We start from the raw sequence: 9759 nt of genomic DNA, 5'->3' as shown, positions 1-9759 counted from the left end.
AGAGGAAGCAGAATCTGACATCTATTCATTACACAGCCTGAAAGTGGGTCAAACTGAGCCAAGCCAGGTAGTCATTAGAGTCAATGAACTACCCATCAAGATAGAGGTCGATACTGGGGCATCAAAGTCTGTAACAGGACAACATACGTTCAGATACTTGAATAAATGAATCCGTCCTTTAAGTTTGGAAGAATCAGACACTAAATTACAAAAATATACGGGCGAAGAAATAAGAGTGAAAGGGATATGTCAAGTCCTGATGCAGTATGGGGATCAGTCTGCAAATTTACCCCTTATAGTAATAGCTGGGGTGGGCCCTAGTTTAATTGGTCGCAACTGGCTCAAAAAGATTAAATTGCCGAGATTTTTCAAATCAGAATGAGAAACTTACAGGAATTGTTACAAAATTACACTTCCATTTTCAGTGACGAGCTCGGAAGGATTCTTGGGCTACAAGCCAAAATCCACGTAGACCCTAATGCAACCCCTAGATTTATCAGAGCCAGACCAGTCCCTTATGCTCTATGGGACAAAGTTAAGACTGAGCTAAACAGGCTGGAAAAGTTGGGAATCTTACAATTGGTGCAATTTTCAGAGTGGGCGGCACCCATAGTACCCGTACTGAAGCCAGACCAAAGTGTTCACATGCAGTGACTACAAGTTAACTGTAAACAGAGTGGCCAAACTTGATAGACACTCGATACTGAAGATTGACGAATTATATTCAAAATTTGCAGGGGCATCACATATTCAAAACTCAACATGAGCCATGCCTACCAGCAGGTAGATTTGGAAGAAGGCTCTAGGGAATTCATGACCATCAATACACATCAAGGATTGTATCAATATACTCGACTACCCTTTGGCATCTCATCGGCGTGTGCAATTTTCCAGCGTACTATGGAAATCTACTTCAGGGACTGCCCCATGTCATTGTTTATCTGGATGATGTCTTAGTCACTGGACTAACTGACAAAAAACACTTAGTTAATTTGGAGGAGGTGCTCAAACGCTTCTCACAAGCGAGGGTGCGCTTGAAATGAGAGAAATGTATTTTCCAAGCCAAAGAGGTAGTTTACTTGGACCATAAGGTCGACGCGCAGGACCTGCATCCTGTGGAAGAAAAGGTCAAGGCTAACCGTGAGGTGCCTGCACCGAGAAACACTGCAGTACTAAAGGCCTTCTTAGACATGATAAACTACTATGGGTGGTTTCTCCCAAACCTATCAACCGTACTGGCTCCGTTATACACATTGCTTAAGAAAAACCATAAATGGATTTGGCAAACTCCACACCAGGATGCATTTCTGAAGGTAAAGCAATTGTTAAGATCATTGGCCCTATTGGTCCACTTTGACTCAAAGAAAGAATTGATTTTAACTTGTGACGTATCCCCTTATGGGGTAGGGGCTGTATTTTCACATTGGATGGTGGATGGCTCTAAACGACCCATTGGTTATACATCTCGCACGCTCAGTACTGCAGAGCGATGATATTCTCAAACTGAGAAGGAGGGCTTGTCTGCTGTGTTTGGTGTTCAGAAATTCCATCAATATCTCCACGGTCGCCATTTTCACATTATATCCAACCACAAGCCTCTGCTGGGATTATTTGGAGAGGATAAGGTGATACCCCCCATCTCATCTACTCGCATCCAGAGGCAGGCACTGATATTGGCTGCTTACGAACACACTTTTATTCAGCGATTGGGAAGCCAGGTCACACATGCTGACACTTGAGCCGCCTCCCCCTGTCAGATAACAACGTGAAGGTTCCAATTCCCCAGGAACTTGTCTTAGTGCTAAATTTTTTGGGATTTCCAAACAAATCCATGAGTGGACAAACCGAGATCCACTTTTACCTCACGTCCGGAAGCAGGTCTTGAATGGATGGTCAGGCGAGCCAAAATCTGATAACATGAAGCCTTATCTCAATCATAGATATGAGCTCACCTGTCAGGATGGCAGATTGCTCTGGGGAGCAAGGGTTATTGTGCCCTCGAGAGGGTGAAGGCCATTACTGGCCGAATTACATAGCGTTCACTCTGGCATTAGTAGGATGATGATACTCATGCGCAGCTTCTTGTGGTGGCCAGGGATGGACGCGGGCATTGAAACCCGAGTCAGAAGTTGTCTTCAAAGCCAGCAGGCACAAAAGCTATCCTGCTTAGCTCCATTGCACCCCTGGGAATGGCTGGGGCGGCCATGGGTACGCCTCCACGTCAACTACATGGGCACAATGTTCCTCTTACTAATAGACGTCCTCTCCAAGTGGATGGATGTCTATGAAGTCCAGTCACCCAAGTCTGCTGTCACCATAGACGGTTTGCAACAGAGTTTTGCAGTGCACGGGTTACCAGAGGTGCTCGTGTCAGACAACAGGACTGCATTTACCAGTGGGGAGTTCCACAGGTTTAAAACCCTCAAAAGAATAACTCATATAAAAACCTTGCCTTACCACCCCACCTCTAATGGTTTGGCTGAGCGGGCGGTCCAAACTTTTAAGTCCAGGATGAGAAAGCTGGATGGGGTTTCCATCAGCACCAGATTGTCACGGTTCCTGTTCACATACTGGACAACACCACATATGACCACCGGTATTGCACCCGCTGAATTACTAATGAAGAGACGTCTCTGCACCTGTCTAACTCTTATTAGGCCGAATTTAGGGGGAAGGGTGGAGAGAAGCCAAGAGGCCCAGAGGACCAGACATGACGGCCATAATCATGAAAGAAATTTCACGGTGGGAGACACAGTTCTCGCGAAGAACTTTGGAGATGGGCCCAATTGGCTATTAGACGAAGTGAGTGCCGTGACAGGACCTCTTTCCTATAATGTCTCGGTAAACGGCCGAATAATTAGACGACACGTGGATCATCTTCGGAGAAGAGAGACAGTCCCGCAAGAAGGAATGCCGTCATCGTTTGCGTTTGAGTCTGCACCACACGTGGAAGAAATGTCACATGATTTGGAAGTACTGGTGGGGCCTGTTGGACCCGAGAGGGTGGAAGACACAGACTTGCCCATTTCCACCGAAGAGCCTGGTGGACAGTTGGCCCCTGAGAAGGGGTCTCAGAAAAACCAGCCGAGGTTGTTGAGCTACGATACTCGACACGTCTGAGAAAGCCCCCTGAGAGACTTGACTTGTAAATAGTTATTCATGTAAATAATTGGAATGTTGTGATTCTTGTCAATTGTACTTTCAAGTAGAGGGAGAGGGATGTGGTAAAGTGGAGTAAGAGAATGTCGTTAATTGCCCACGTGACTTTATTGACCAATTGCTATACAGCGTGGGCTACTTTGGTAATTGTAATCTAGAGCTGGAGGTGATCGAAGAAGCACACATTGTGTTAGTGCTCTGTTCTTACTTCCAATAAACCACCAGTGTTTGTTCAGTCAATCGGTCTCTCTGCCTATATTGTTTCAAGCACCAGCTAACCTGTTAATATCAAGGGCACAGCTTGCGTTCACTGGACAAAGCAAACCTGAGAACCAAAAAACATGAAATTGTTCTTGTCTCTTTGTTCTTCATTTGTCCTTAACGTGCTGCTGACATTGCGTTGTGTGTGCATATAAAGAGATGTGTTCACATATATACAGCAGTTCGCTGGCCCATTCTGGGTTCTGGATTGTTCCCTGTGCACAGCTCTGGATCAGTGACGGCTACAGTCTGTGTGCATGTTATTAAGGGAATCTGTTGACAAGTGATGGAACAGCACAAACAGCCTCCCTGCTCTCTCACTGGTTGGGTGGATGAACTGGGTGTGAGGAGACCTGATGTGTCTGGCTCTCCAGGGGGCTGTGCTTAGAGAACAGCAGTAGAGCATGGCTGGCAGAAGGTAATAATGGAACTCAGTGATGTGCAGACTAATTCCTGGGAACAGATATGGAAAATGTTGACACATGTCAAGGAAGCTGCAAGACTATGCAACAACGATAATATCAACCATTTATTTAACAGCTTAATGTGATATATTAAGGCATTTCACAGGAGTTTTATACCAAGCCAGGATTGGCACAGAGCCACATAAGGAAACATTGGATAGGTGGGATTAAAGGAGCACCTCAAGGGAAACCAGAGGGGTTTATAGAGAGAATTCCAGAGTGTAGGATCTAGGTAGCTAAAGGCACGGCCACCAATATTGGAGCGATTAAAATTAGGGATGTCCAAAAGACCAGAATTGGGGGAACACAGAGATCTCAGAGGGTTGTGGAGGTGGATCATCAATTCATAGAATAGTTACAGCAGAGAAGGAGCCATTTGGCCGATCGTATCTGTACTGGCTCTCTGCAAGATCAATCCAGCTAGTCTCAGTCTCTCATCCTTTTCCTGTAACTCTGCAAATTTTTTCTCTTTACATGCTTATGCAATTTCCTTTTAAAAACCACAATTGAATCTGCCTCCATCAGCCTCTCAGGCAGTACATCCCAGATCTGAAATACACACTCAGTAAAAATGATTTTCCTCATGTTGCCGTTGCGTTAATTGCCAATCAACTTAATTCTATGAACTCTGATTCTCGATCTTTCCATCAATGGGAACAGATTTGCTCTCTCTACTCTGTCCAGGCACCTCATCATTTTGAACAACTCTGTCCTAACTCCTCTCAGCCTTCTCTTCTCTCTAGAGAACAGCCCTAGCTTCTCCAATCTATCCACGGAACTGAAGTCCCTCATCATGGAAGAATTCTGGTAAATCTTTTCACCCTGTCTAAACGTTTCATATTCTTCCCAAAGTATAGTGCCCAGGATTGGACACAATACTCCAGTTGAGGCTGAACCAGTGTTTTATTAAAAAATCATCATAACATCCTTGCTTTTATACTCTATGCCACTATTTATAAAGCCAAAGATCCTACATGCCTTTTTAGTCACTTTCTCAACCTGTCCTGCCACCTCCAACAATTCGTGCACACATACCCCTGGGGCCTCTCTGTTCCTGCATTCGCTTCAGAATTATATCCTTTATTTCATATTGCCTCTCCTCATTCTTCCTACCAAGATGTTTCACTTCACACTTGTCTGCATTAAATTTCATCTGCCCCTTGTCCACCCATTCCATCAGCCTGTCCATGTCCTCTTGATGTCTATCATTATCCTCCTCACAGTTCACAATACGAAAAGCTGTGAGTCATCTGCAAATTCTGAAATTGTTCCCTGCACACCCAAGTCTAGGTCATTGACATAAATCAAGAAAAGCGCTGGTTCTATTCCAGATCCCTGGGTAACCCCACAATATACATTCCTTCAGTCCAAAAAAAAACAACCATTCACCACTACTCTGTTTCCTGTCACTCAGCCAGCTTTGTATTCTTGCTGCCGCTCTCCCTCTTACTCCATGGGCCTCAACTTTGCCCAAAAGCCTGTTATGTGGAACTTTATCAAATGCCTTTTGGAAGTCCATGTACACCACATCAAAACTACTAGCCTCATCAACCCTCCCTGTTACCTCATCATAACACTCAGCCAAGTTAGTTAAACATGATTTGCTTGTGTCAATTTTGTATCCATTTTCCTGAAGTAATCCACATTTATCCAAGTGCTGGTTAATTTTGCCCTGGAATATTGTTTCTAAAAGTTTCCCCACCATTGAGGTTAAACTTGACTGGCCTCTAGTTGCTGTGTTTATCCTTGGACCCTTTTTTGAACAAAGGTGTAACATTTGCAATTCTCCAGTTCTCTAGCACCAGCCCTGTATCCTTGGGAGATTGGAAGATTATGGCCAGCGCCTCTGCAATTTTCTCCCTGACTTTCCTCAGTATTCTCACATGCACCTGGTGACTTATCAACATTAAGCAGCCTTTCTGATCTAATAACTGAGGCATGGGTTTTCACAAAGCAGGTGTGCAGAGTGGGGAACAAGTGCATCGAATGTTCCGGGCTGGTGGTGAATTCATGCTGGAGCTGGGACCGAGAGCCGAGGCAAGCTGGTTAAAAGGCACACCTTGGTACTTTGTCCCAGCAACGTTGTTAAATATTAGGCTGTCTTAGCCCCATCCCTCACACCCCCTCACACCCATCTGCTCCCCATGCACCATCCATGCAAACCCTGACCCCCACTCATCCCTATGTCCCCCTATAGACTAATTTAGTGCTAGCTCATGCCAACTTCCTCCACACACCAACCTGTGCCCTTACAGCCTCCATGCCAACTCACAAAGTATGCGGCACCATGGTGCGGGAAGCCATTTAACCTGGGGAGCTAATTGGAATGTAGTGGCAGTCGGAGACAGCATAATCAAGGGAATAGATATCTTACGCTGCAGCATGAGGCCACTGGGTGGTTGCACAAAGTGCAGTAGCAGGTGGGAGAAAGGAGGTTTTACCCACCGACTGCAATGGCAGCTTTTCACACCATATTTGTCCCATTCCCACTGCATCTTGCCTCATTAATAGTGCATTCCCAGGAAACACGCCGGGTATATGGCGGGGCAGCCTCTGATTCACCCACCATGCCCCGCCATCACCTCAGGCCTTCAGTAATCTGGGTGCCATATCTAAAGGGTGCCCCTGCACAGAGCTAGCTTTCTCTAAGGCATTGGAAGCTGCTGCAAAATCATGGCTGCCAAAGGGAGGAAACATCCTGTCCCCACATTTAGTGACGTCTCCCTCAGGCACCTTCTGGACATTGTGGAGAGCTGCCTTTATCTCCGCTCTGGGCAAAGACCAGCAAGCAAGATCACCAATCCAGCATGGGAGGTGGTGGCAGTGGTGGTCAGTGCCAATGCCCTGCAAAAGAGGACAGCCACCCAGTGCTGAAAGAGGATGAATGATCTCCTCCATTACGCCAGGGTAAGTCACTCTTTTCATCACTCTCAACTCACACACTCACAAACCCATCACACATCCACAGGGATCTCACTCACTCTCTCACACAAACCTTCATTGTCCTCATCCCATCCATGGGACCACTCACCACCCACACATGCCAGGCATATTTATCACCTGGCCTGGAAGGCGTTCTGCTAATGCTCTCTCCATTTGTATTCATCCAGGTCAAGCTATCAAACAACAAAAGGGAGAGGTCGTGGACCAGTGGAGGAATGCCTAAAATCAAGGTCTTCATAGACTTTGAGAATAATCATCCAGCTGGCCGGCAATGATCTGGACCATTCCTGTGTTGACGGTGAGGTCAGCAGTGCTCAACCAAGTGAGGGTCCAGTAGTGCAACATCCATCAGACAATCATGCTGTGAGTCAGTTCCCCTGTTCCGCAGTGCCCTGCCATGCACTAATTATCTCCCTTTGCTTTCACAGGCACATCTGGGAAGCAGCTGAGGGAGTCCATGACCCAGCTCCTCGACTCAAGCCCTGAGGACACCTCGGAAGAAGAATCTGATGAAACCCTCATCGAAGACCTGTCACAGCGCTCATCCACACCCTCCAACATTGCAGAGAAACACACCTTGTTGGGACCTAATTCTAGAGTAGCATCAGGGTTACAATCTGGTGAGCACATTGCACCATCTGATCCACAGCAAGCGGCAGCTTGCAGGTTTCTGGCACTCCGAGGTACCGAGGGTCAAAGGGGCCTTGGTGTGTATGTCCACCAGTTCCTTAAGGTAGCAGGACAGGTAGATAAGATAAGGTGGTTAAGAAGGCACATGGGATACTTGACTTTATTAGCCGAGGCATAGAGTATAAGAGCAGGGAGATTATGCTGGAACTGTATAAAATGCTGGTTAGGCCACAGCTAGAGTATTGCGTGCAGTTCTGGAATCCGCATTATAGGAAGGATGTGATTGCACTAGAGAGAGTGCAGAGGAGATTTACCAGGATGGTGCCTGGGCTGAAGAGTTTTAGTTATGAGGAGAGATTGGATAGACTGGGGTTACTTTCCCTGGAGCAGAGGAGATTGAGGGGGGACATGACTGAGGTGTATAAAATTATGAGGGGCATAGATAGGGTAGACAGGAAGGAACTTTTCCCCTTGGTGAAGGATCAATAACCAGAGGGCATAGATTTAAGGTCAGGGGCAGGAGGTTTAGAGGGGATGTGAGAAAGAATTTTTTTACCCACAGGGTGGTGGGAATCTGGAACTCACTGCCTGAAAGGGTGGTAGAGGCAGAAACCCTCATAACATTGAAGAAGTATTTGGATGTGCATTTGCGATGCCATGGCATTAAAGGCTATGGGCCTAGTGCTTGAAAATGGGATTAGAATAGTTAGGTACTTGTTTGACCGGCGCAGACTTGATGGGCCGAAGGGCCTTTTTCTGTGCTGTAGACCTCTATGGCTCTGTGACTGCTGGAGACCAGATATCTGCTGAGTCCGAGTCAGATGAGGAGCCTCTGGACTCGGTCATACCTCAGTTGCTGAAGCTACAAAGGCAAACTCAAGAACATCAGGACTCCTCAGATTGCAAGGCACAATGGAGGAGTCCATCCACCTTCAATCTGAGGTGATAGTGCTGGCATGCCAACACAATGAGGTCAACACTGGTAGGCTGGCAGTCTGCAAAGGGACCTGGATCCAGGATATCAATCCTGCACTGCTGGGTGGGCTGAGCTCCAGCACTGATGCCATAGTTGGCCTCCAAAAGTGTCAACGTGAGAGGGGTGTGGGTCAGCTCAATCTCACTCCAGCTTCCCCTTCTCCTCCAGGAGTCAACCAGGGGCCCTTGGGCACCCGTAGGGAGGAGGATCAACAGGCGCACACCCCGGGGCCATCCACTCAGGTGACTCTGGGGTGTCCGGCCCACCTGAATCCCCTCTTCATGTGACTCTAACAGCTCCAACTCCACAGGCCGAGGAGGGTGCCACTGCTACACAGCAGGACCCCGAACAGTCAAGGTCATCACAGGCAATCAGCTGGCTGCCTCCACCTCTGTTGTGGATGGCCAGGGAGCACCAGGATGTAGCAGCAGGTTTAGGGAGGTAAAGAAGATGTAGTTACACAGCCTGGGCACAGGTGTTAATCACTTGTACATAATGTTCACTATTGTCAATAAACTCCCAAGAATGTCTCCCTGCCTATCTCTCCTTGTTATGATGAGCAGTGTTAGTGTCACTCAGATGTGAAACTTTGGTTCCTGCACTAGATAAAGGCAGGTGTCTCAGTCCAGGGCCTCTTCCCTGTGCAGTCTGTAACTGTCAGAGCAAAGTGATGGTCCGGCCTCTCACTCCCTGGGCACATTAGTGATACTTGCACCTCAATGGTGCTGGTCATTGCTGCCAGGGTGTTGTGGGCAGACGTCACAGAGTTCCATCATTCTCTCTGTGTGCTCTCAGCACCTTTGAGGTGGGGCTGGCCCCCGATCTCTTCAGCATCTGTGACCAGTGACGCGATGATCCTGAAGGGGTCAGGTGCTGGAGGCTGACAAAGGATCAGGTGCATTTAAAGTTTCACAGCTGAATCTCCATGATATGACCCTGATCACAGAGCGCAAGTAAGCTGCCCTCAGCCAGACAGAAGTCAAACATTCACAGAGGCTATGTGAATATCTATGGAGTGTCCTCACTGCATGTTGTCATCATCCTCCTGGAATCTAGCAGCTAATAGGGCCTCTGCTGTGTCTCCATGACATGAGCCTGAGCACTGAGGGTATGTGCGCTGTCATCAGCCATGCAGGAGTCAAACGTTCACAGATGCAAGGTGAGGATGTCAGGACTGTCCTCATTGCATCTCGTCGTCATCCTCCTTGAATCCTGTGGCTATGAGGGCCTCCCGAGCACCTGCCTCATCGCCAGCATCGTCGCCTTCGACGACCTCCTCAACGTCATGCCGTTTGACGTCCTCCTCATCAGTGGAGATATGCAGCT

This window comes from Cetorhinus maximus, chromosome 8 (assembly GCF_964194155.1).
Source record: "Cetorhinus maximus chromosome 8, sCetMax3.hap1.1, whole genome shotgun sequence".
NCBI lineage: Eukaryota > Metazoa > Chordata > Chondrichthyes > Lamniformes > Cetorhinidae > Cetorhinus > Cetorhinus maximus.
Note: the sequence above shows the minus strand (reverse complement) of the source record.